This window comes from Macaca nemestrina, chromosome 7 (genome assembly GCF_043159975.1).
Source record: "Macaca nemestrina isolate mMacNem1 chromosome 7, mMacNem.hap1, whole genome shotgun sequence".
NCBI lineage: Eukaryota > Metazoa > Chordata > Mammalia > Primates > Cercopithecidae > Macaca > Macaca nemestrina.
Genome location: NC_092131.1, coordinates 166,523,178 through 166,550,946, shown reverse-complemented (window position 1 = coordinate 166,550,946; position 27,769 = coordinate 166,523,178). Strand labels below are relative to the sequence as shown.

At 35.7% G+C, this 27,769-nt stretch overlaps 2 long non-coding RNA genes across 3 annotated transcripts in view; one reads left to right on the top strand and one right to left on the bottom strand.

The window, feature by feature from the left end:
* LOC105492829 (uncharacterized) overlaps nucleotides 1-27,769 on the top strand; it is a 313,905-nt gene that overhangs the window by 4,854 nt on the left and 281,282 nt on the right. The window lies entirely within an intron of this gene.
* LOC105492836 (uncharacterized) lies at nucleotides 704-27,196 on the bottom strand. 2 transcript variants are annotated; one of them, XR_011606185.1, is made up of 3 exons: nucleotides 27,094-27,185; nucleotides 25,035-25,091; nucleotides 704-941 (listed from the first exon to the last, which is right to left on the bottom strand). It is a non-coding gene; the product is annotated as an uncharacterized lncRNA (long non-coding RNA). The 2 variants fall into 2 exon arrangements; XR_011606186.1 differs by lacking the exon at nucleotides 25,035-25,091 and having other exon boundaries at nucleotides 27,094-27,196.

Here is a 27,769-nt window from a genome sequence, read left to right as displayed (position 1 = left end):
AGTTGAAGGCTGTCAGTCAGCTGCGCTCTCCACAGCAGGTGCTGTGGAACCTGTAAGGCTGATTGGAACACCTGTAAGGCTGCCAGAGCAAGACAGTGACTCTTACAAAATCATATGAGATGTGGGAACATTTGGAGTGCCCTGCTAGAGTAAGAAATGTAGGATAAAGAGTTAATTCAAATTTAGAATAGTACTTGAAGGAGAACCAACCTAAAATTGTGAAAGTCTAAATTATAAACAATACTATTTTTAAGGAAATGCCTTAATTTACTTCCAAACAAATACTCTAATCTTGAGCATACTAACATACTGATATTGAATCCTGGCTTAAGTGTTTTTACTATAAGTTAATAGAGGAAACATTTTTAACTGGTAGTATTTATTTACCTACATGTAATTTGCTCAAATTTTAAGGACAGTTGGTTTACCAAGACCCCTACATTCATAATTTTCCACATGGATAGTGTAAAGGTAACTTCAGCCCCGTAAATGTCAATAAATTAAAAGACTTTTTTTTTTTTTGATCAGTGCAGTCTAAAGTAATTCGTTTTGCAATATATTAAAATGACTTGCTCAAGATTCACTTTTCAAAGGCATTGTGAGCTCACTTCCTACAGTCTGAGACTGTTGCATATGAGTGACTTTGGATTAGTTTGTAGGGCCAGCAAAATAGGTGAACAGAAAATCAGCCTCAGAAAACCTCCGTTCTTTGCCAGTTTACTTAAGAAAAACTCTCCATAGCCAAACACTGTTGCTGGTAATAAAAGTTGCAAGCTGTCACTGAATTCTGCTTCCTTGGCAGCACATCTCGATATACTGATTGATAAAGACTCAGATAATCAAATCAAGAATGCTACAGGTGGTTACTCCTCAGAAACCTTGAAAGGATTTAAATTCATTCTGCTTAAAGTCATGCCATACAGGAAGCCATCAGAAGTTGCCTGGTAAGGATTTAAGAAAAAAGGAATTAAGTAATTATTTGGATCATAAATTTTAGGGCATCAGGATATGAGTATCTGATGTATTTATATTAATAATTACAGCTTACCATGGGCCAGTCACTCATTTAAATGCCTCAGCAAATTTATGAAGTAGGATACTTTGTTATCCTCCTTTGCACATGAGGAAACTGTGCACAAAGACGTTAAACGGTCTCCCAAAAATCCTAAAGCTAGTAAGTGCCAGTACCAATATTCAAACCTAGGCAGTCTAGCTCTTAACCACTATACTGTATCTTCCATTGAAATGGACAGCTGGTTGTTTTGACTAAATATTCTAAGATATGTTTGGAAGGGAATTACCATCACTGACCTCTTGAATCTCCTTTTTCTGTACTTCTAAGCTGATCAACTCTTTTTTTCTAAAAGACTCGAATTGTTGTGTTGTATTACATGGATTGATATATGAGGTAATTGCTAAACATTATAGACCTGAGAGTCATTCTATCTCTTTTAGAAATCTTTTTCTTTATTCCATAATGGAGAGTAACAAATTCAAAAGCTTTAGGAACTAGGCAGATAACATAAGTGAGAGAAATGGCTTGGTATAAGGCAATTTGAAATGGCGAGAACTGTGGCAAACCACTGTTCACTCGTCACTTGGCTCCAGCTGCTCTGTGCAAATGTGGACCCAATGTTATCAGATATTTTAAGGCCAGGAATGGTGGCTTATGCCTATAATCCCAGCACTTTGGGAAGCCAAGGTGGGAGGATTGCTTGAACCTAGGAGTTCGAGATCAGCCTGGGCAACACGGTGAGACCCTGTCTCTACCAAAAAAAAAAAAAAAAATTAGCCACATGTGGTGGCATGTGCCTATAGTTCCAGCTACTTGGGAGGGTGAAGTGGGAGGACTGCTTGAGTTCGGGAGGTCAAGGCTGCAGTGAGCTATGGTTGTGCCACAGCACTCCAGCCTGGGCGACAAAGCAAGACTCTGCCTCAAAAAAAAAAAAAAAAAAAAGATATTTGAAACTTTACCTTAAGGGTAAGTTATTACCTCTGCAAATAGCTCATTTCTTCATCGTCTGTTTTACTCTATTCCATTTCAGAGACCACAGTCTTGACTTTATTTTCAAGTTCTGTCAATCCATTATGTTTACAGCCGTTACCTCCTTACAGTTTCCATGTATATATTCCATAATGTAAAATATGTTAACAGTTCATTGTTTGGCCTGTGTCCTTTTTACAGACAATTGACTATATAAAAGACTGAAGGGTTATTCCAGTATATCCCCAGTACTACAAAGTACATTTTGAAGTTAGACAAATCTGAGTTTGAATTCTGTTTCTGAGACATTAACTTGTAATTTCAGCAAGATGTTTTTTCTTCATCTGTACAATAGGGTTATTTATACCTCCTAATTAGATGAAGATTAAATATATATAAATACACTGATCATAGCACCTGTCATATGCAAATTCTGAAGCAAACATTAAAAAATTTAAAAACAATGGGTTATCATTAATAAGTCATAAAGGAGATAAAGGAAAGATTATATATGGAATCGTATAAAAATACTCAAAAAGGGCCGGGCGTGGTGGCTTATGCCTGTAATCCCAGTACTTTGGGAGGCCGAAGTGGGTGGATCACCTGAAGTCACGAGTTCAAGACCAGCCTGGCCAACATGGGTAAACCCCATCTCTACTAAAAATACAAAAATTAGCTAGGCATGGTGGCATGTGCCTGTAAACCCAGCTACTCAGGAGGCTGAGGCAGGCAGAACTGCTTGAACCCGGGAGGGGGAGGTTGCAGTGAGCGGAGATTGTGCCACTGAACTCCAGCCTGGGAGACAGAGCATGACCCTGTCTCAAAAATAAGTAAATACAAATGAAAATACTCAAAAAGGACATTTATATGTAATTATATCAAAATCAAAAAGGAGATTTGTATGGAATCATAAAAAAATAGCCTAAAACAAGTCAGAAAAAAAGAGGAAGAAAAAATGAGACAAAAAACAAATATCAAGATGATAGATTTAAACCCAACAATATCAATAATCACATTAAATGTAAATATCTAAACATTTAAAATTCATATTGAAACACTGAACAAGAAAGCAAGTCCCAACCATACCCTGTCTATAAGAAACTCACTTTAAATATCAAGACACAGGCAGATTAAAAGTAAAGAGATAGAAACAAAGATAAATACTATGCAAATACTACTCAAAAGAAAGCTGGAGTGGCTATATGCATATCAGACAATGTAGATTTCAGAGTAAGGAATAAAATTAGTCTTTTTCCCTTCTTAGAACTTCAGTCCCCCAGGTCTCTTCCTGTGAGGCAGCACATTACCCATTTTTCTGTATCTTTCCAGGATGAGTTTATGAATATATAAGCATATATCACTTTTATTTTTCACCAAAGGGAGCATACTATATTCAGTCTTCTGTATTTTGTTTTTCCACATATATCTAGGACATTATTCTGTAGTACCACTCCATATAGATTTATCTCATTCTGTTTAACTACTGTATAGTAAAGAAGCTAGATTTTTTGAAGTCTTTATCAAATATATTAGGGTCTCTAAATTCTAGCTAACATGGTAAAGCACCTCCAAAATATGACTGTGATATAACTTAAAGAACACCGGACACCTGCCTCTCCAACATGTTCAAAACTAAGGGCAATATCTCAGCATGCCACATTCCTGCTCTTGTCACCCCAATTCATTCTTCTACCAGTTTCTTGTTTTTTAAGGACATCACTCTCCACCAATCTGGTCTCTAAAGTAATCATTAACTTTCCTTCGTTCACTTTCTTCCCCCAATTAGTAGCCAGAGTCCTATACATTCTGCTGTTAAGGTGTCTCAATAGTTTGGAGATGGATGATGACGATCTTTTTGAATTTCATTGTCACTTAGTGTATTGAATATAAGACTTTCTGCATCCAATTCCAATGTCCATTGCCAGATGCCTTTTCTATAATATTGCATTGTAGAATAACTTTAGAGTTATTTTAAAATGATAAGTTGATATTTTTAGTATTCCTACCTGAAAAGTTTTTTTTCCAGAGTCTTTTTAAATAATTTCATTCACCGTTCATCTGATTTGAGAAGATGTCTGAGGTCTGGTGGGATGTATAGTGTTGTGTAATTATAAGTTAGATTTACAGATCATCTTTTTTTTTTGAAAAGCCACAAGTACTTTAACAAGTTTTGTTTTGTTTTTCCTAATATTCTTGTGAAGTAGTTTGAAGAAAATATTTTCTTTTCAATTTACAAATGAAAGAACAGAAACACAGATACATCAGTTAATTAGTGCTTGGCTACATAGGATGTTAGTGGCAGAACTGGGACTAGAACCCAGGTTTCCTGACATTCAAGCTGGATTATAAATTTCAGGATCATAAAACTGTCTACCATGCAATTTTAAAAAAGAAATGGCATATGCTCTCACATTCTGAATTTCTAGAACTGTAATAATAATCCATTAAAAAAGAAAAAAAAAGGCTTCCTTTGAGAATCTCATTGGAAAAGAACATTTTGCAAGAAAAGTAGGGAATACATACATACATATTCAACCACTGATTCTCTTCATCAAGAACTTCTCGTAAAATGAGCTTAAAATATGATGACATCAGGCCCAATGTTACACCTATTTTTATTCCTCAAATATTGTCCAAACATATAAATGTTCTGGACTCTAAATCAATCATTTGAAACTGGTCGGCTACAGCTTTGAAAATATTGGAAGCATCATGAACATCATGCCCATCTGTCATTTTTTTTCATCATAGAACATATATAGCCTGCAATCATTCATAGCAATATCTCATGGCTGTGGTAAAAGCTCATGAATAGCCTTCTCTATTCATTCTCTCTTTAGCCTTCTCTACTCAGCTGCTATTTCTGAGTAATTAGATGTATTCAAAAGTCCAACAAACTAAATTCTAAGTGGCAACTCAATGGCAACAGGAATAGTTGAATAAATTACTTTATTTAAATGGAAAACCCATTTTCCTCTGAAGTAGAGCAATTTGCAAGAAGAACTTAAAAAACCAGCCTATAAAAAGAGAATTTAAACTTTGAAAATTTTATTGCAATTATAGTAATATGTTAGAATTTGACTAAACATTTTAATTACAATTGCTTTCTCTCTGAGCTTTCATTTCATCAATAAGATTTCTATTCATTGGCTTTGCGTTTTTGGTGGAACCAGATAGATTAAAATTTTATTGTGTTTAGCAGTTATACAAAAGTAAACCTTTGTTGTTGCAAACCACTGAGACTTTAGACATCGCTGAGTTATCTCAGGGACTAAAGAGTCTTGCAGTTTGTATGGGCAGCAACCTAGCAAGCATGTGTAGAAGTGATTTCTAAGGATGTTAGGAGAGAATTAACTGTAAAATTGAATTAGGCAAACTGTAAAGGAGAATTAACTATAAAATTGAATTAGACAAAATTTACCTTATCCTCATAGATGAAATACATTGCACATTTTTTCTTTTTAATGTTTTAGTTCACAGACTTTTTGATGCAAAGATACAGAGGACCCTATTTGCCAAAACATAAACAAACACATACTTGCCTCTCTACTTTCAGATGTATAATCATTAACATCTCACACAACAAACTTTAGTTATCACAGGCTGGGTAAGATACCCTTTTGTCTGGTCCCATAGCACCTTACACTTTCTGGTCATAATTTATTAAATGTCTGTATTCTCTAGTATATTGTCAGTTTCAGGAGAGCAAAGAATGTCCAGTTCTGTTGTACCAGTCAATCTAGTGGCAGGAGACAGATTTGAAAGATATTGAACGAAGGGACTTTTCATAGAGCTGTGGGAAACTTTAAGGAATTATCAGGAATGTTCAGATTTCTAGAAACTAGCAACACTAGGAAAGCAATATCACCAATGGGTCTGAATAAGGAGGGAGAGAAAATGGTATCATTAGATCTTTTCAGAGGCTGGAGTAATAGAAAATGGGGTCAGTCAATACCAGCTCTAGTAATAGAGCGAATACAGCCACCACCACAATAGTGCACCAAGAAAGGGAAATCACAGGTGAAGAAATAGACTCATCTCTTCTTCATCTACCCTGCCTCTCCTACCAGTGCTTCCCGCTGGCTGAATCCCACACAAAGACAGTAAGGGAGCTTTTTAATGCAGTTTACAGAGATCAGCCCTTGGGGCAGAGGATGAAGGATGGGTCTTGGGAGGGCAAACGGAATAACCTACACACCTCCTTATTACTATATAGCCAGTTCTTGTTTGTTTACCTGGTACGTAGAAAATGTTTAAAGATATTTGTTGGGTATAAGAACGAATAGCATAGACATTAAATGTAATTAACATAAGCAAGATTAGGCTGCATTTCTTGTTCTTTTAGGAAATTGTTTTACTTCAATAAGTTGTCTTGTCGCTGAATATGATTGTGAGAGTTTTTTAGCTATTTATATTAAATGCTTCAGAAACCATATATTGAATTCCTATGAAGAACACCAAGAAGTATAGTAATTGGGGACGCAATTGTGAGAGAGATCATATTGGTATGAAAGAAAAAGTGAGGTGACTCATTTGAACATGTTTGTTGGGTAGATAAGTGAAGAAGATGAGTCATAAACTGTAATTCATGACGTGCAGTTACCACACGATGATTCAGATTATCACTGGCATTGGTATTGGGTGGAGTGTCAACTGGGGCAAGACAATAGGAGATCATGTGGCTATGGTATTGATTACGATGGCAATGATGATGACAAAGATTGTGAGGTGGGCTGACCATCTCTGTGTTGTAAAACTTATTTTAAAAAAGATAAGCTTTGTACTCTTAAAGCATGGAAAGACTATCAGAAAGTTTTTTTTTTTTTTTTACTTATCAGTGGCTTCTATTTCTCATTACTGGTATTTCTAATACAAAGTGTTCTCTATGGAAATAAATTTCAAAATACATTCACTGTTGATTTATGACCCAATTTTACATAGTTGCATCCAGAAACAAATCTTATAGTAGTCTATAATTTCCCCTTATTCATTACATATAATCTATTAATAAATATTATACAGTTAATTAAAAATAGATAGAGGCTGGCAGAAGTATATAGATATTTTGCAGCAGTCACTTAACACTCTTCATATTCAATTGCAATGTAATGACACCTCAGAGGTTCCTTAAAAATACACTTTAAAGACTATGACTATTCCCAAATCTCCTTTCCATAACCAACTTTTCCAGGAAATAAGATTCAATGTCAATGGTGACCCATTTGCTAAATGGATCAGAGTTAATAGAACTTTTGCAGACTAAATTTCATATAATTATGCAATCTTTTCAAAAGAGCACTTTATTTTTTTTTTAATTTATTTATTATTATTATACTTTAAGTTGTAGGGTACATGTGCATAACGTGCAGGTTTGTTACATATGTATACTTGTGCCATGTTGGTGTGCTGCACCCATCAACTCGTCATTTACATCAGGTATAACTCCCAGTGCAATCCCTCCCCCTTCCCCCTCCCCCCTCCCCATGATAGGCCCCGGTGTGTGATGTTCCCCTTCCTGAGTCCAAGTGATCTCATTGTTCAGTTCCCACCTATGAGTGAGAACATGCGGTGTTTGGTTTTCTGTTCTTGTGATAGTTTGCTAAGAATGATGGTTTCCAGCTGCATCCATGTCCCTACAAAGGACTCAAACTCATCCTTTTTTATGGCTGCATAGTATTCCATGGTGTATATGTGCCACATTTTCTTAATCCAATCTGTCACTGATGGACATTTGGGTTGATTCCAAGACTTTGCTATTGTGAATAGTGCTGCAATAAACATACGTGTGCATGTGTCTTTATAGCAGCATAATTTATAATCCTTTGGGTATATACCCAGTAATGGGATGGCTGGGTCATATGGTACATCTAGTTCTAGATCCTTGAGGAATCGCCATACTGTTTTCCATAATGGTTGAACTAGTTTACAATCCCACCAACAGTGTAAAAGTGTTCCTATTTCTCCACATCCTCTCCAGCTCCTGTTGTTTCCTGACTTTTTAATGATCGCCATTCTAACTGGTGTGAGATGGTATCTCATTGTGGTTTTGATTTGCATTTCTCTGATGGCCAGTGATGATGAGCATTTTTTCATGTGTCTGTTGGCTGTATGAATGTCTTCTTTTGAGAAATGTCTGTTCATATCCTTTGCCCACTTTTTGATGGGGTGGTTTGTTTTTTTCTTGTAAATTTGTTTGAGTTCTTTGTAGGTTCTGGATATTAGCCCTTTGTCAGATGAGTAGATTGCAAAAATTTTCTCCCATTCTGTAGGTTGCCTGTTCACTCTGATGGTAGTTTCTTTTGCTGTGCAGAAGCTCTTTAGTTTAATGAGATCCCATTTGTCAATTTTGGCTTTTGCTGCCGTTGCTTTTGGTGTTTTAGACATGAAGTCTTTGCCCATGCCTATGTCCTGAATGGTACTACCTAGGTTTTCCTCTAGGGTTTTTATGGTATTAGGTCTAACATTTAAGTCTCTAATCCATCTTGAATTAATTTTCGTATAAGGAGTAAGGAAAGGATCCAGTTTCAGCTTTCTACTTATGGCTAGCCAATTTTCCCAGCACCATTTATTAAATAGGGAATCCTTTCCCCATTTCTTGTTTCTCTCAGGTTTGTCAAAGATCGGATGGCTATAGATGTGTGGTATTATTTCTGAGGACTCTGTTCTGTTCCATTGGTCTATATCTCTGTTTTGGTACCAGTACCATGCTATTTTGGTTACTGTAGCCTTGTAGTATAGTTTGAAGTCAGGTAGCGTGATGCCTCCAGCTTTGTTCTTTTGACTTAGGATTGTCTTGGAGATGCGGGCTCTTTTTTGGTTCCATATGAACTTTAAAGCAGTTTTTTCCAATTCTGTGAAGAAACTCATTGGTAGCTTGATGGGGATGGAATTGAATCCAGAAAGTTTTAATGAACATTTTAAGCAAGACTTCTTAACCTAGGATCCACAATTAGGATACAGATTGGCCGTGGTGGCTCACACCTGTAATCCCAGCATCTGGGGAGGATGAGATGGGATGACGGCTTGAACCCATGAGTTTGAGACCAGCCTAGGCAACATAGCAAGACTCCTATTTCTACAAAAACATAAAAATAGGACAAAATAGCCAGGTGTGGTGGCATCTGTGGTCCCAGCTACTTGAGATGCTGACGTGGGAGGATCGCTTGAGCCCAGGAGGTTGAGGCAGCGGTGAGCTGTGATTATACCACTGCATTCCAGGTTGGGTGACAGAGGGAAAATCTGTCTCAAAAACAAATAAATAAAAATTTAAAAATAGTATACATGCTAAGGTAGGAGCACTTATGTTTTGTCTGAAACAAGAATAGATAAAAGACTTAAATGATCTCTAAGGAAAAGTGGTAGTTTTAGAGAAGTAGTATTTTTTTCTTCTAAAGAGAAGGAAAAAATAGTCTTGCTTAAATCAACATACCGAGTCTATAGGAGCTTAAGAGTTTTTAGAGGATTACCAAGTTTATGCATACCAAATTGGCTTAATATTAAATAATTGTAACCAAAGGTGTGGTTATTTTTATATTATTCCTAAAAATTAAGATAATCCCAACCGTATTTGTCATGAAAAACTTTTACCAATGATTTTAAAATCTATGTTAATCATTGAGAGCAAAACAACTAATGTTTGAAAGTATTTAAGAGTTTCAGGCATAAAATACTTCACAACAAACTATACTGTTATTTTTAAAATATTGTACAATAAGTAACAGGCTCTGACCCACTGAAGAAAGACAACTAAAAGCATTTACTAAGTTAGATGATTTTATTCTGCAAGATGTAATATCGTGGAAATCTGGCATTTTCACAATTTACTTTGTCAGGGGAAAGTACCATATTCTCTAAGATGCTGGCTTGGGTCCCTCTGCCATCATAGTAAAAAATACCCTTAGTGTTCTGGGTTATAATTTCCTTGTCAATATAATGCAAATCCTAAAGACCATCTGTTTTCATTCTGCAAAATGTGTTATAGCAGTCTTGCAAATAATTTTCAAAAATTGACTTGCTCGGTATTTTCCCTACCTGCCCTCACCTCAGGATGTATATATTTGGACAGTAAATTTATAGTGGTTATTATTCCTGATGCCCACATGGTTACTTGCAGTGACAAGTGAATAAGGAAATATTTGTAAGGCTTATGTAGACACTATAATGAAGAACAAAATGTTTACATGGAATCCAGTCTGTTCAAAAGCATTTTATTAATGAGGAATTTATTTTTAATGTATTTTTATATAGGCCCATTACTTGTCTAATTTATGTTTAAAAATTCTCTAGAAATACCTTTTCTGGTTTTAATTGGCAGTTTTATTGGCATTGCATTGACAACAGCCCTCATTAATATGACATTCATTGCTCTGAAAGAAACCTAAGATGATATGCTGCAGGGTGTAAAGATACCTCAAACAACTCTGCACCTTCTTCCCAACATTCACAATTAGTAAAATCAAAAATTTGAGAGAGGAATTAATAAGGTGACAAGCCAATAACATTCAAAAAGAAACTCTACTACTAAAAACCTCGACCTCTTAATTAGGTCCTCTCTTCCATTTTAAACATAAACATGCACAGGCCTATGAATATCTTCATATCAATATATTTAAGGACATACATGCTTTTGTAAGGACATTTGTGAACTACCTTACAAATCCTCAGAGAGGCAAAAGATCTAGGAAACTGTTCGGTTAATAGAGAACCGATAATTATTTTAATTAAAAGTATTTGTAATCAACATCCCAAGTGATTAATAAAATATGTGAAAGAATGTGAAACAAGCAAAAGAAAAAAAAATCACAAATCCATTTATTTCTCGAAAATCAAAACATTATATTGGGAAATCTGTTACTTGTTCACCTGCCAAGTTCTAAGATTAGAAATCTTTGTTTTCACTGCAACAGTTGATGCTACTGAAAACTGCTATGTCACTTGAGGAACCTGCTTCCTGTTCTATTTCAGATGTTTCTTCTTCATTAACTTTTTAATCAAAAAACTTTACAGATCACCCTAAACTTAGAATAATAAGAACAATGTTGTCAGATTTTTTTCTCTCTTTTGTGTATGTATATATAATCTGTAATTCTGCAGCTGTATTAAAATAAGTGCCTTCCTGCAAGCTAAAATAAACCTGAAGTGTAATGAGTCTTGGTTCTCTGATTATCTCATGGATTTCTACCATTGTATTAATTAATATCTAAACTTCATAGATCTGTTGACTTTACTGGCTGTCAATATCATCGGCTTTCAGTGTTGTTCATATTTTAAAAAATTAAATCAACCTTTTCCTATAGGTTTCATTTGAACATGACTCGACCAATCACCACAACCAATTAGTTACCATTTTATTAAGGTGCTATTGCTTGGTTATCTACTGTATGCATAACATTACCATGATATATTTATATCTTTGAGACTGAGAGAAATGTAATAAACCACTAACAGTATCATGGGTCAAAAGGCCAGAGTCTGCTGAAAACCCTTCTTTTGTATAACATTTGAAACTCTCCCTAGTAGGGTCATTCCACTTAGTTAAGTTCAAGGGCCCAGAACAATTCTATAACCTGATAATGTTAGAAGGAAATAATTCAATGATACAATAAGTTATGCATGCTTGAGGTAATTTGAAATCTATCCATAAACAGTGTAAAACCCATAATCCCTGCCAATGGATTTGGGACCAAACTTAACTTTTTGTTGCATCTTCAAATTCTACAACTTTCCTATGATTTAAGATATCTTCTTCAGAACTCCAGAATGATTTTTTTTTTTAAAATAAAAGGATCTTCTGTTTCCCCACACACCATCATATAACAGATTTAGAGAAAGCTCCAAAGAGTAAGGAATGTGTGTAAAAGATCTTAAATGACAGAGCTGTTTTTGCTCACTCTCCCTGTCTCTGTGACAAAGAAAAACAAGGACATAGATGAGATATATGGATAAAGGAAACAGATTTCCATTGGAAAGCCTATATGCACCATTGAAAACAAGAGTATGAAAAGAAGTTTTAAAAGTTATGAGGAACACATTCAGAGAAGACCAAATGAAAGCAAGCAATTATTGGGTAACAACAGAAACTGAGCATATGCCAAGGCCTGCTATCTCTCTCATGCCTCTTTTGTAAGAGAAATTGCTTTCTATTACTATGTAACTCTCTCCCGAACTTTGAAGGAAAGAAAGGTGCTCAGGAAATAAAATTAGGACTATCATTACTGGTAGAGGAATAAGACACTAGTGGGTTTATTGCTCAGAAACCATCCCAAGTAAGAATACCAAAGCAAGGGCACGAAATTTTGTCTGAAAATAACTTTGATACAAAGAACATGTTGCTGCTGTAAGTCCATAAACTACATACTGTACTGAAATAATCTTATGGACAATATGAAATTACATTTTAAAATGTTTTTATGCAAGAAGAAGAAGTCTTTGGTAATTTGTGCAAATATTTAATCTGGATAATTTAGAGAAGTAGTTGTGACCTTGGATAAACTGGTAATCTCACTTTGTGTGCCTCAGTTTCCCCATCCATAAAATGGGAATAGAAAAGAACCTATCTCATAATTTGTTTTGTTGCTTTTCACCTGTACAATGTATGTGAAACATTTAGAGTTGTGCCTGTCACAACTCTAAATGTTTGAAATAAAATATTTGTCACAGAGTAAACAATAAATATTATTACTGTGCCCTTAAAAGTATCTAGATATTCACTTAAAATATCTGGATAACTGCTTCCATTCTCCTGTATACCCTAATACAGATAGATTATTTATGAATGCCTGGAACCAGCTGAATAATGTCCTTCAAATATATCCAAGTAGGTCCTAACACCTGGAACCTGTAAGTATTACTTTATATGGCAGAAGGAACTTCACAGGTGTGATTAAATTGAGGATCTTGAAATGGAGAAATTATCCTGAATTATCTACGTGGACCTTAAATGCAATCACAAGTGTCCTTATGAGAGAGCAGCAGAGGGAGATTTGGCTGCAGAACAGAATAGAAGGCAAGGTGATGACTGAAACAAGATGATGCTATGTTGCTGGCTTGGAAGATGGAGGAAAGGGCCACAAGTCAAGAAATGTAAGGAATTCAGCTCTAGAAGCTGGAAAAGGCAAGGAAACAGACACATTCTCTGCTAGACCCGCTCAAAAGGAAGTCCTGCTGACACCTTGAATTTTGCCCAGTTAAACTTGAGTTTGGACATCTACCCTCTAGAACTATAAGACAATGAATTTCTGTTGTTTTAAGCCAGTAGGTTTGTGGTTACTTGTTACAGCAACCATAGAAAACTAATACAATGTTGTATCATCTTTAGTTACCGAATTACTTAGTTACCTGACTAATTATTTACCTAATAGTTACCTAATTAGTAAAATGTATACACTAAGCATATACTATGGAATGAAATGTGTGTGGGAAGTTGTGATTGTCTAGTTTATACAGTCAAAATACTGATCTATTTTCTTGGATTTTACAAATTGATTTGGTTTTCCCCATCTCCACAAATATTTTATTTCAACTGTTTAGACAGAGCTATGGGCTTGTAGTGGAAGGCTCTTTAATTTTCTGCCTATGCTTCATTTACCACCTCAAACATGTACTCTTTATTTATCTGAGGTCTGATAATATTACTCTTTAGATGGCAATCTCAAATATAGTCATAGAAACCTGCCAAATTTTACAAAACAAGAAGTGAATGAGTCAGGCAAAGAAACACCTGATATTGTGGAAAAAGTACTGGCTTTGGAGCCAGCTAAATCCAGGTTTGAATACTAGGCTACTATGAACTTTGAGACCTTTATCATTTGTGAGTTGTAATTTCCTCCTGGGTGAAATAGGAATTTATAAAAAGTGCCATATGTCATAAAAATCAATCCTCATTTATGTTTATAACCAGATTACAATGCTCCAAACACACATTCCTTTTAGTAGTAGGAATTCTCATCTTTTTACCAGACATTTCCCTTATAGTAAGAATGGATTCTTCAGGTGAGTGGGCAGAGATTGGAAGGTGTCCTTCCTTCTGTGTTGCAGAACCCAGGATATGTCCTGTAGCAGGTAGCTGGAATCCAAAGCAACATTACAGAGATTTTACATTTCAACTCTTTTTGATTCTTCCACCTTCAGTTATTTTCCCCTAGGCATAATCCCCAGTACTGAATTGAGAAGGATGGTAATCCAGAATTTAGACAAATTAACAGTGGACAAAGCCATCAAGTGTTAGTTGAGAAGGAGATATCAGCTCTATCAGGAGCGCTTCTTAATCTTTTGCAGATGATGTTAAGAAAGAACTGTGACCTCCTAGGAACTATCCCACAGTGTCACCCACTAAAACACAGTACTTGGCCCCAATTAGATGTCTACTCTCAGACTCTTCTTAGCGTAGAATATGATTCACCAGATTTGTAGATGTTTTCCTTAAGACCTACTGTATTGCAAATTCTTCAGAATGTATGTGATTCTCATGGACCTGGAGGCAAAAGGCCTTTAAGCTGTCTTAGCAACATTTGCTTACCAGAACAAAATGATTTATCTGGTTTTCTGACAAAAATTTCAAGTCTCATGACTTTTTTCACTGAGTCAAACATCTCACTATGGAACAGCCAGATGATTCATTAATAATATCTCATTGTTCATTTAAATCTACTAGTTAAAACATACAGCATTAGATTTTATTTCCATCAGGGAACAATCTCGATTGCCTACTAACTGGTCAAATAGAAACAGTGACCTGAAATTTAAGTGGTTCTTAACTTTTGGGATGACACACTTCTCATTACAATGAATATATGCAAAGCCCACAAAGTGTGACCTATAATACATACCAAAAGGTCTATGGACTCTATATTAAGAACTCCTGAGATACAAAGAACTTTTAAATATGGAGCAAGATTTTCAGACTGTATCTGTGTGACAATGCAGATAAGGGTTCAGATTGGATGTTTGCTTTACCATGAGAATGAGTTACAGTCAGTTGGATTGTGTATCTTCAATCCATTTGGGTAGAAGATTTGGCCAAAATAAATACTATCTTTGATTTGGTGTCACAAATAGTTTTTTTTTAAATCCGTATTTATATTGCATAATATATTAGTTTTCTAGAGCTATCGTAACAAAATACCACAGACTGGGAGGCTTAAACAACAGACATTCTCTTCCAGTTCCAGAGGCTGTAAATTCAAGATCAGGGTGCTAGTAGGGTTGATTTCCTCTAAGGCCTTTCTCCTTGGCTTGCAGATGGCTACCCTCTTGGCTATCTCTCAATGTGGCCGTCTCTCTGTGCTTCACAATCCCAGGTCTCTTTGTGTATCCATCTTTTCTCTTATAAAGATGTCAGTCAGATAGGATTAGGGCCCATTCATATGAATTCATTTGAGCTGAATGACTTCTTTAAAGGCCTTATCTCTGAATATAGTCACATTCTGAGATATTACATATTAGGGCTTCAAAATGTGAATTTTGGGGGGACACAACTTAGCCATAAAATAGAGTATCTTAATTTAATTGCCTTTATTTACATCTGAAAGTATTATCTCTTATGTCCACGTTTTCTTTCTTTTCTTTTTTTTTTTTTTTTGAGACGGAGTCACCCTCTGTCGCCCAGGCTGGAGTGCAGTGGCTCGATCTTGGCTCACTGCAAGCTCTGCCTCCCAGGTTCACTCCATTCTCCTGCCTCAGCCTCCCAAGTAGCTGGGACTACAGGTGCCCACCAACACGCCTGGCTAATTTTTTATATTTTTAGTAGAGACAGGGTTTCACCATGTTAACCAGGGTGGTCTCGATCTCCTGACCTCGTGGTCCACCCACTTTGGCCTCCCAAAGTGCTGGGATTACAGGCATGAGCCACCACACCCAGCCTTCTGTCCACATTTTCATAGTTGAGTTATCTCATGGGTTTATTATCTGGTACAGAAATAGCACTTCATTTTCTTAGGTTTATCTGATGTCAGTAAAACTGGCAATGGTTAGTTTGTGGCCTAAAGAAACAACCATAGACAATAGGCTTTATAAAGTGAAAATAGTGATAACTGGAGTTTGAAGAGCTTTTCCTCATTATAAATGTCATCATGGAACAAATAATGTAAATATTTAATATCCGATTTTTGAAAAGATTTATAATGTTTATTTAATTGCCATGCTTGCTTTTTATGCAGAAGAACTGCTATACAGGTTGTTCTTGAGAATGTAAAAACTATACAAATGATATTTTAGTCCTCACCATGGCTACTGATTTTGCTATGTTGCAAACATATCAATAATATATTTGCAAATCTGCCAGCTGAGAATGAAAATTGCAAGGGAAAAAGAATTGGTATGTTTATATTACAGTAGGCTAAAAGATCAAACATTAGACATTTATTTAGAAATAGCACATTTATTGTTAACTTTCACTATTAAACTAATCTTCTCAAATAAAACATCTTATATTGGTGTGCATGCAGAAATGACAAAAGGTGAATACAAAGAGGGGAAAAATTATACGGCTGAAGCACAGACACAAATCCACAGCAAATAAAATTAATATTGGATATTAAGATGGTAAATATTTAGGCAATAAATCTTGGGATATCAAGGTTATCAGAAGGTCAACTTCCACGTTTGTGAAAAAGGTACCAAAAAGAAATCGGTGTAGTTAGTTGTTCTCCCTTACCAAAATTATTTTTATAACGAGGGACTCAGTATATTGTGAGGATTGAACTTTTTTTCATTTTCCAGTGTTCAGCCGGTTTTAAGCAATATTAAAGGCATTTAAACTCAAAATATACAAGATAGCAACAAAATTTTAACCCTATTGCACAGTGTGTCAGATGAACAACAGAAATAATTGCTGTCAGTTTGTACTTTTTTGACCAATAATTCTCTGTATTTCCTGCAAGTAACTTGAGTGATGCAAATGACCTTATTTTTACAGCATGCTTTTATTAAATAGTTTATTATTTTGGCAGACTAATAAAGATTTTGGTATTTGCTTTTATTTGCAATAATATTACCACCACATAAAAAAGGATTTTATGTTCTTTTTGAGGAACAAGGAGGATAAAAGTGGTGATGGATAGCGCAACTGAGGCATCAGCAATGAGCTGGAAATGAGACACATAAATATGAAAGCAGAGCTAAGAAAATAGAACTGCACCCTTGGCCTTTCTTAAAAGAACATGCACACTTCATGGTTCATTCACACTGTTACAGAAACTCCTTTTGTTTCCAGTGAATCAGAGAATGCACGAAAACTCTGAAATACTACTTTTACTCATAGCTGACTGACTCCTATTTAATTAGATTCATTCTAAAAAAGTACCTTCAAGCTTTCTGAAGATGTTTTGATTTGAGGAAAAAAATAATAAATTGACTGAAAAGTTGGTGGACATACGGGCTGAAGGGGACTCAAAACAGATTTACTATTTTCACCATTAGTTAGCACAGGGCACAGAAAGGAAATCATTCCATACAGTAGCATCTTTAGGGTCGAATGTGTAATCGTGGAATATTTAAGGATACTCAAAGTAGGTGACTAGGCAATTGAATGTTTTTAAGGACAAATAATATTCTCTCTCTCTCTATATATATATATATATAAACATTATATGGAGACTTTGGGAATTTTAGCATTATATTTTGCCAGTAATGGCATGTGTTTATTTCAAAAATTATGATCATTTACATGTTGCATATTTTCAGATCTAATGGCAGTATATAAATTTTACATATAGAATATTTATGTTTATTTTTAGCAGAGTATGTTTAGCATTAATTTTATCTTCTGTTAATAACTTGTTTCTTCATCGTAGCATTTAATTGTTTCCACAAATAAAAGCAAATTGTGATGAAAGAACCAAAGGGAAGGTAAGTTTCCTATTCAGGGCTAGAACCTGAATTCGCACACAGTAGCTCTTAGCTTAGTAATATTCAGACATGCAGCTATTTTTTTTTTTCTCAAGAAAGTGCAGCCGATAGATGAAAGTAGAAAGTAATATATTGTGAGCCGAGAAATCCACTGCTTCATTATCGACATAATTCGGATCTTACAGAGGGAGAGAACTCTACCATTTGGACTCTTGTCGCAAAGGCTTACAATAGACATGATTCTGACAAGAGGTTGGTGGTAGCAGAACAGACTTAACAATTAATGGTATGCCAAGGCTGAGTTCAGAGAATTGCTTTACCCAATGCCAATCATTCATTCCTGGCAGTAGCACTTCACATCTTTCCTGGGATGCCATCCAACCACAGTGGCATCTAAAATATATCAAGCAGTGTTGTTACAGTTGGAGGTGAAATTGAAATTTGCGCCAAACAGAAGTGACAAATTCACATGGCTGAGTGTTGCCTAGCAATCAGGTCCAAGGGGGACGTGGCAATTCTGCCTTTACCCATGAGTATGTTGCAAGGGGGGAGAGAACCATTCACATTAGAGCTTAGGTGGTCCCACAAGTAGAGCCAGGTATATGAGATTTCATTTTCCTACCAGGGTGTAAGGAGATAAGCTATTAGAGTGGTACAGGGAAAGGAGAAAGTAGCTGAAGTTGGTAGGATAAGCTTTCAAGGCTGAGGTTCTTAGCAATTAACCTGGGGGAGGGGGAGAGCAGCAAGATGCCAAGATGCCAGACTTGCTGCAGAAATTGATGGCAATTGGCCATCCTGCTGCCTTTTGACTGCAGGCCTTTTGATACACCTCTGTTCAGCTGGCACTTGGCAGCTGGTTGGCCCCAGGGTATAGCAAGCAAATGGTGGCTTTCTCTTCTCAGAAATCCACCTGAGAGCAAAGCTCCCGATGGGCAGCCAGACTCAAGAGATTAGTGCAAGGAATGGAATGTTCAAGCTGAAATTCTTATCTTATGCCTTTATTTGTTGTTTCTTTTTTGGGTTCCTTATTCCATCTGTGTTATATTCGTCTTTTCTTTATCTTGGGGATACCACTCAAACTCCTCCTACCCCATCCTCTAAGGTGTGAAGTGACTATAAAATCAATAATTAACCTATGAGAAAGTGAGTGGATATATCAGAATACCAGCTGTGAGGAAGGCGGTACAGTGTTTGCCTTATAAAATTTCTCAAGTCTCAACCTGACAAATTTTGTACAAATAATTTTGTTTCTGGGTTTTTTTTCACACTCCTTATTTGGAAGCATAGACCCAGAATTATCTAGAGTAGATTTCCCTGCTTGATGGAGGAACTTATGGAAGTATTACAGCCACCTTAGTTCCTTTCCCCCTTTATCCACTTTTGTTGTTGTCATTGTTTGAACTGTTGGGGTCTCATTAACCTCTTGAGTCTAGTCTCCACAACCCTATATGAAAGAAGCACTCAATCTAGGCTGAGATGGTGGACACTTTGTCATTCTCTGCTTTGGTGCTCCTAATTCCAGAGACTCATGCTTAATGAATTAAGCCTGAGTGAGCGTCCATCTGCAGTATTACAAAATTTCAATACCTTGTCTATGGTATTTGAATGTGTGTGCAATTTGTTGTTTTCTTTAAGGAGACTCTAAGACCTAACAGCAGGAACTATTTCATCTAAGTAGGATCCGGTAAGATAAACTATGGAAATGCAAATGGTGCTACACAATTCTAATACATTTTTGTTATTCCTATTACTGTATGCTGTTTATTTTGCAATAGATGTTCCAAAAATGCTGGTGAATAAGTGGATGGACTGAATTAATAGATGAATTGATAATGACTGATGAATGTATAAAACCACATATAAACTAGAAACTATATAGATCATAAAGTTGAGTATAGCAACTAAAATATATTCACAACTCATTATATGTTGTCCAATTTTTTTATTATTGTGGTAAAAATCATAAGATCTATTCTCTAAACAGATTATAAGTGTACAGTACAGAATTGTTACTACAAGTGCAATGTTGTGAAACAGATCTCTAGAACGTTTTTGTCTCATATGACTGACACTGTATACCTGTTGAATAGCAACTCCCCCATTTCCCCCTTCTTCCAGCCTCTGGCAATCACCATTCTACTTCCTGTTTTCATGAGTTTAACTACTTTAGATACCTCATGTAAGTACAATAATGCAGTAGTTGCCCTTCTTTGATTGGCTTATTTCAACTAAGCATAATATCTTCAGGGTACATTCATGTTATAGCATACGGCAGAATTTCTTTTTGTGGCTGAATAATATTTCATTATATGTAGGTATCACATTTTTTTCTATCCATTCATTTCTTAATGGACATTTGGATTATTTCTACTTCTAGGCTATTGTGCATAATGTTGCAGTGAATGTTAGAATGCAAATATATCTTCTAGATACTGATTTAACTACTTTTGGATAAATACCCAGCAGTGGGATTATTGGGTCATATGCAAATTCTATTTTAATTCTTTTTGAGGAAGCTTTTTACTGTTTTTCGTAGCCATTAACCCATTTTACATTCACACTCTGAGTGCATAAGGGTTCCAGCTTGTCTACATCCTTGTCAACACTTCTCATTTTCTCCCTCTTTCTCTCTTTCTCTCTTTATCTCTCTCTCTCTCTTTCTCTCTTTCCCTCTCTCTCTCTCTTTCTCTGTGTGTGTGTGTGTGTGTGTGTGTGTGTGTGTGTATAAATAATAATGATCCTAACAGGTGTAAGATGATACCTTATTGAGGTTCTGATTTGCATTTCCTTAATGATTAGTGATGCTTAAAATCTTTTCATATACGTGTTGGTCATTTGTGTATCTTCTTGGAAGAAATGTCTTTTCAAGTCCTTAGCCCATTTTAAAAATCAGGTTATTGTTATCATTATTTGCTAGTAAGTTGTAGGTGTTCTTTTTTATTTTGGATGTTAACTCCTGATCAGATATATGGTACAAAAATATTGTCTTCAATTCTGTAGTTTCCCTTTTCATTCTGTTTATTGTTTTCTTGTTGTGTAGAAAGTTTTTAGTTGGATGTAGTCCCAACTTGTCTATTTTTGCTTTTGTTCTCTGTGTTTTTGGTGGTATATCTGAGAAATCATTGCAAAGATCCATGTTATATAGCTTTAAAAAATGTTTTTCATGTTTTTTTCTAAGAGTTTTGTAATTTTAGATATTACATTTATATCTTTCATTCACTTTGAATTGTTTTTTTGTGTATGGTGTAAGGTAAGAGTTCAGTTTTATTGTTTTGCCTGTAGACATCTAGTTTTCCCAGCTCTACTTATTGAAGAGACTGTTCTTTTTCCACTGTGAAGTCTTGGTGCCCTTGTCAAACGTTGTTTGCCTATATATGTGTAGGTTTATTTCTGGGCTCTTTCCTTTCTTCCATTGGTTTATATGCCAATCTTTATTCCAGTATCATATTGTTTTGACTACTGTAGTTTTGTTAAATGTTTTGAAATTAGGAAGTGTGAGACTTTCCACTTTGTTTTTCTTTCTCAAGATTGTTTTTGCTATTTGGGGTCCTTTGTGGTTCTATGTGAACTTTAGGATTGTTTTTTCTATTTCTGTAAAAAATGCCATGGGGATTTTAATAGGGATTGCATTGAGTCTATACATTATTTTGGGTAATATGGACATTTTAACAATATTAAACCTTCCAATCCATGAACACAGAATGTCTTTCCTTTTATTTACATCTTCTTTAATTTCTTTCAGTAATGTTTTCTTGTTTTCTGTGTAGAAGTTCACTCCTTGGTTAAGTGGATTCTTAAGTATTTTATTCTCTTCAATACTATTGTAAATTGATTGTTTTAATTTCCTTTTTGGATTACTCATAGTTAGTGTATAGAAACACAACTGATTTTTGAATGTTGATTTTGTATCCTGCAACTTTACTGGATTTGTTTATTTCTAAAAGTAGTTTTTGTGTGGGATAGTTAGGATTTTCTACATGTAAGAGCATGTCATCTGTGAACAGAGACATTTTACTTCTTTTCCAGTTTGGATGGCTTCCTAAATTTTTTCACATACATTAATTTATTTAATTCTCACAACAATATGAAGTAGATATTATGATTCTCAATTAAAATGAGGAAATTATTACACAGAAAGATGAATCAGTTTTCCCAAATTGTTAGTAAGTGGGAGCAACTGTTTTCTAATTGGACTTTAGAAGTAATCTTCATTCATGACATTAATTAATTACCCGTATTTATGACAATGCAAAATTTGGATCTCTTATATTTGAGTTCTGTAAGCATGAAAAGCTAAAGAAGAATGAAGTTGGTAGTGTACACCCTTGTGGTAGGCAAAATAATGGCCCTCCCAAAATGACCATATTCTAATCCTGGAACCCCTGAATATTAGGTTACATGACTTTAGGTTACAAATTCATTAAGGTTGCAAATGGAATTAAGATTGCTAATTAGGTGACCTTGCTGGGGAGAGCTTATGCTGGATTATGCCAGTGGGTCCAGTGTAATCATAAGGATCCTTAAATGTGAAATTGGATGCAGATGACTCAGTGTCAAATAAATACCATATGAGAAAGACTTGACTGGATGTTGCTGGTCTTGACAATGGAAACCAACCATGAGCCATGGAATGTATATAGTCTCTAGATGCTGGAAAAGGCAAGAATATGGATTATTTCCTGGCCCTCCAGAAAATAATACAGCCCTGAAAACACCTTAGTTTTAGCCCAGTGAGAACCATTTCAAACTTCTGACCTCCAAAACTGTTGGATAATAAATGCATGTTGTTTGAAGCTATTACCTGTGGTAATTTGTTACAGCAGCAACAGGGAACTAATAGCTTTCAAATTCCAAGGTTACAGAATGAATTTTGATTTTTTGTTAATCCAACGCTAGAGTTTAGAAAAATAATTTTTGAAGAGTTGGAAGTTACAAGTGTTGGCCTTATTTAGATTCACTATGAATTTCATCTTTATTTGAACTATTATAAGGAAAAATCTGTCTACATATCTTTCTATAATTCCTAAACACATCTTTTTCCTAAAACAAGCAATATCTCTTTTTATTCCATTTTAAACATACTAAGATATTTAAAATTATAAACATAGTTACCAAAAATTACCCAGAAAAGAGAGACACCAAGCCCTCCAGTACATTCTTCAAACTTTTCTGCCCTGTTGCTTCACCTTTCTCACTCTGTCTTTGCTCTTGTCCATCTATCTCCACCCATCCTTTGCTTAAATCTCAGAACAATGATCTCCTCAAACCTGATACTCTTCTGGCTAAAGATCCATATATTTCCATTCCTCTTTCTTTCCTCTTTAATAATTATAATAACAGATGAAATGTATTAAGAACTCACTATTGCCAATATTGTAATACATGCTTTACACACATAATATCATTTAATCTTCATAAAACTTTAGGAGGCAAGTACTATTATTATTGCTGCTTTTCAGATAAGAACATTGAGGCATTGAGAAGGTTAGAAACTTGCCCTAAGTCACTTAGCTCAAAAGTGTAAGAGCTAGGACTTAAATCCAAAGACCAGTCCAATTTATGTTGAGTGATTTTAATGGAGTATTGCCTTCTTGTTTAGTGTAACCCTGGGAGAGACTGCTCTCAGGCAGCTCCCAGATCCCCTGGCAGATGAGAAATGCCTACATTATGCCATAAGAAAATATAAAAGTTCTTAAGTGGTCTGCCCTTGGGAGAAACCTAGGTGGTCAAGAAAATAGACAGAATAAATATGGGGTGGTACAGTGAGAAACCCAGTCAGGTATTGTTGTGCACTCAAAAGGCAAGGCTAGTCATAACAGAAATTAAGCTCTGAGCATATTAAGGAAGGACCCATGGCTTATTTATTTTCACATTATCAGCACTTAACACCAAGATCAGTGCCTCGTAGGTATTTAATCAGTGATTCTCAGCCCGGGCTTGCTGGACTGCCACGGCTATGATGCTAATGTTGGGGAATCCATGAGTTTTACAGTCAACATTCCTAAACTTTAAAGGAAAGTATCCATCACAATGATAAGGCTACATAGACTATTTAAACAGGTACATCTCTTGACTGTTGGCTATAATTCTACGAGTTCAGCAAGATTACATACTGGTTCTTCATAATGAATGGAGGTTTTAATTAACAGATGTGTATGTGTAATAAAATGGAAGCTTAATACTGCTTTAAATGAATTTTGTTTGATAAGCAAAATATTTCCAAAATGGGCGCTATGGAATATAATGAACTCTAAAAGCTTTCTTTAATGGTAAAAAAGTTCAGAACTACAGTGCATACTTAAACATTCACTAAAAGTTGAGTGAGTTCAAGTCTGTGTCTCCAAATATCCCCAGCTATAACCTAATCCTGTCAACCTATTAATGGGTTATATATATGGAATGTGTATGTGTGTGTGTATATATATGTGTGTGTGCGTATATATATATATATATATATATAAAAAATAGAATACCACTTAGCCATAATAAAGAATGAAATCATGTCTTTTTAAACAATGTGGATGGAATTGGAGACCATTGTCATAAGTGAAATAGCAGAAACAGAAAATCAAATGCTTCATGTTCTCACTCATAAGTGAGAGTTAAACAATGGGTACTCATGGACATACAGAGCAGAAAAATGGCCACGAAGACTGCAAAATGTAGGAGGGTAGAACTGGAGTGAGCACTGAAAAATTACCTATTGGGGCCGGGCGTGGTGGCTCATGTCTGTAATCCCAGCACTTTGGGAGGCCGAGGCAGGCACATCACCTGAAGTCCAAGTTTGAGACCAGCCTGGCCAGCACGGTGAAACCCCGTCTTTACTAAAAATACAAAAATTAGCCGGGTGTGGTGACGGGTGCCTGTAATCCCAGCTATTCAGGAGGCTGAAGCCGGAGAATCACTTGAACCCAGGAGGCAGAGGTTGCAGTGAACTGAGATTGCACCACTGCACTCCAGCCTGGGTGACAGAGCAAAACTCGGTCTCCAAAAAAAAAGAAAAGAAAAATTACCTATTGGATACAATGTTCACTGTTTGAATGATGGTGCAGTAAAAGCCCAGGCTTCACCAGTATGCAATACATGCACGTAAGAAGTCCAGATTGTACCTTCTACATACATGAAAGTTAGTTCTTTTTAAAGAGCAATTAGTAAATGATTTCTGAGTCTCTACAAGACTGCTATGCAAAACACAATTTTTTACCTTTGTCTTCAAGGGGAAATGAGACTTAAACACAAGGCTGGCACTGGGGTGTTTTGCCTGAGCATATGAAAACATAGTGACATAAAATAAATCCCAGTTTCATCCAACAATGCAGTAGATAACATAACAAAAAAATTAACCATGTACAGGAAATGATGGAAAGTTTGTGGGAGGGAGCTATCATTATGGCCTGGAATCAAGCCAGTGTGCTGGGGTCTGGAGGGGCATCCATCTAACTCACCTTGTGTTCCTAGACATGTACCACACTGGGTTACTCTTACTAAAATACATTTTTCCCACTCTATCTTCTCCTAATGAATAAAGGAGGGCAGGGGAAGCTCAAGGGATCCCTTTTTCTTCTCCTGTTGGCTTTAAAATCCTCAACCTAGCTGGCTAATTCTTTGTAATAATCTCCTACCGTTTTGTTTCCCATCCCGTCCCAAACATCACCTGTCTCTCTGAGTAGCCTCCTCACTCTTTTGTAAAAATATCCCCCGCAGTTCCCCACTGTGCCTTGCTTGGGATGCCTCTAGCTCTTGTCCGACAGCTCCTGCCCAGGAGGTCTCTGCCTTCCCTATGTGAACTTCGGCAGTGCATTGAGTGTACCCCACATTTTAGCACTTATTTATTCGACCATCTAACAAATATTTGTGGAGACCCTGGTCTGTGCCAACCATGGATCTACACGCACTAAATTGTATCCTTTCTTATATTATTTATTAATTGTTTTACATGGCCTATGTGGTAGATGAAAGTATTGGATTTGGAGTCTGGAAACTGAGGTTATAATCTCAATCCTGTTACTTGGTTAATTGTATAATTTGGGGGAAAATCCCTTTAGTAAGCCACAGCTTCCACATATTTCGGATGAGTTCTTGAGTGGACTGTATAAGATAATGTGTATCTATATTTTCCCAAAAGATGAATATGCTAAAGACATGTAAGAATATAATTACTGTATAACCCACCTGTCCCTCAGGAGTATTTGTGCCCCAAACTCTGTGCTCTCATATATAGATATAGATATAGATATGAGGTAATAATATATTGAGGTATAATAAATACATCAGGTACCAAAAATTACTAAAAAGAAATTCCAAACTTTATGTCTATTTATGAAGAACACTAAAGATATGAAATTTTAAACCCATAGCCACACTTCACTAAAGGTCTTTTCTCTCTCCCTGATGGTCTTACACCTCAAAACTTAATTGGAGTTCTCACCACCAACTCACTCCAAAAAACTTTTCTGAAAATCTCAGTTATCCCTACTTTCTGTGCTTTGTGTCCAATTCACTTCTCTCCACTGACCAAGCCTGTCTTTTTCTCCCTATTTTCTCAATTCTGTATCACATGCTTGGGAACTGGGCTGGCAAAGACAGAGGTTTGCATAGAAAACAGAGAGGCAAAAAGGTGGATATATCCCACCTGTGAATATTTATCTGGCTATCTTTAACAATATTTTGCTTCATTTCATGTGGATAAAACCATGTTTTACACTTTTTCTGTTTTCCTTGCAGCACTAATCAGGGTGCTGGGCCTATGGAAGCCACTCAATAAATGCTTGTTAGTTGAATTATAAGCATAAAAATTAAGTTGGAGAAAGTCTCATTAAATAGGCACTCTACTGCTTCCTAGAAGTATGAGCTTTGGTTAGTTACATATTGAATTTTATTTTCTGAATCTGTATAATGGGCCTGCTAACTCTCACAGCATAAGGTTGTAATTAGCATTAACTGAAATAACACAGGAATGTATCTGATACCCGTTGAACACCAAATGTTGACTATAAACTTGAAAGGCTATCTTATGGCTATCAACAGATGGAGCCTAACAGCTGTAGTTGAGGGAAGTTGTGTGGTATTTAGAAATTGGGTTCCAGTGGGTGATGATTTTCTTATCTAAAAACGAAAGCATCTACCCAGTGGATTTGGAAGGTCACTGAAATTCTAATGATCTCTATTTCTGAGAAGCAAGATATTGGTGGATCATTACAATCAAATATTTTCTAGTCCCCAAAACTCTAATACAACTTTGCAAAGAATAATGGAAAACTCACCAGTAACTGAAAAAAACAGTCTCTCTGCTCATTCGGAATCTGCTTATAACGTGTATCCGTTGGTGCCAACCAGTGAAGATGTTTCCATTGGGCTGGCAGAAAACAAGAAAGATAAAGAGTTGGGAATTGTATTAAGTCAAATTTATTCAATTTAATAAGATACTGCATTTTATTCAGTGATTCTTCCTACTACTTCATTGTCAAATTGTCTTTTCATGATACTAAAGTGATAACATTTAGTGATTATGTATTGAAATTATTATGTGAGAAAATGAAAAGAGGGAATATAAAAAGTTGGCAACTCTGTCAATTTCCTAATTTTTTTCATTGTTGATTAATATTCAGGTTCATAAAATTTTAAAGTCTAGAAATCACTGATTTATAGAATAACAATGTTGAGACTAAACTTTCTGAAGAGGGATATCTTACTTTTTTGTTGAAAAATACCAAGTCTTAAAGCTTAACTGGTTTTTCTCAGCATCAAAGCCTTAAAAAAAAAAATTTTAAACCCTTTTTCTCCCTCAAACGAGAAAAAAAGATGTGAAAAGAAAGAAGGGCAAGAGTCAGATATTTTTTCCCTGCTCCTGTGGGATCCTACTGACTAAAATATTTACAAGTGTGGAAATGGCACAGAGGAAGCCCACCACTTACTTAATGGTGGAGAAGGAAGGTTGGA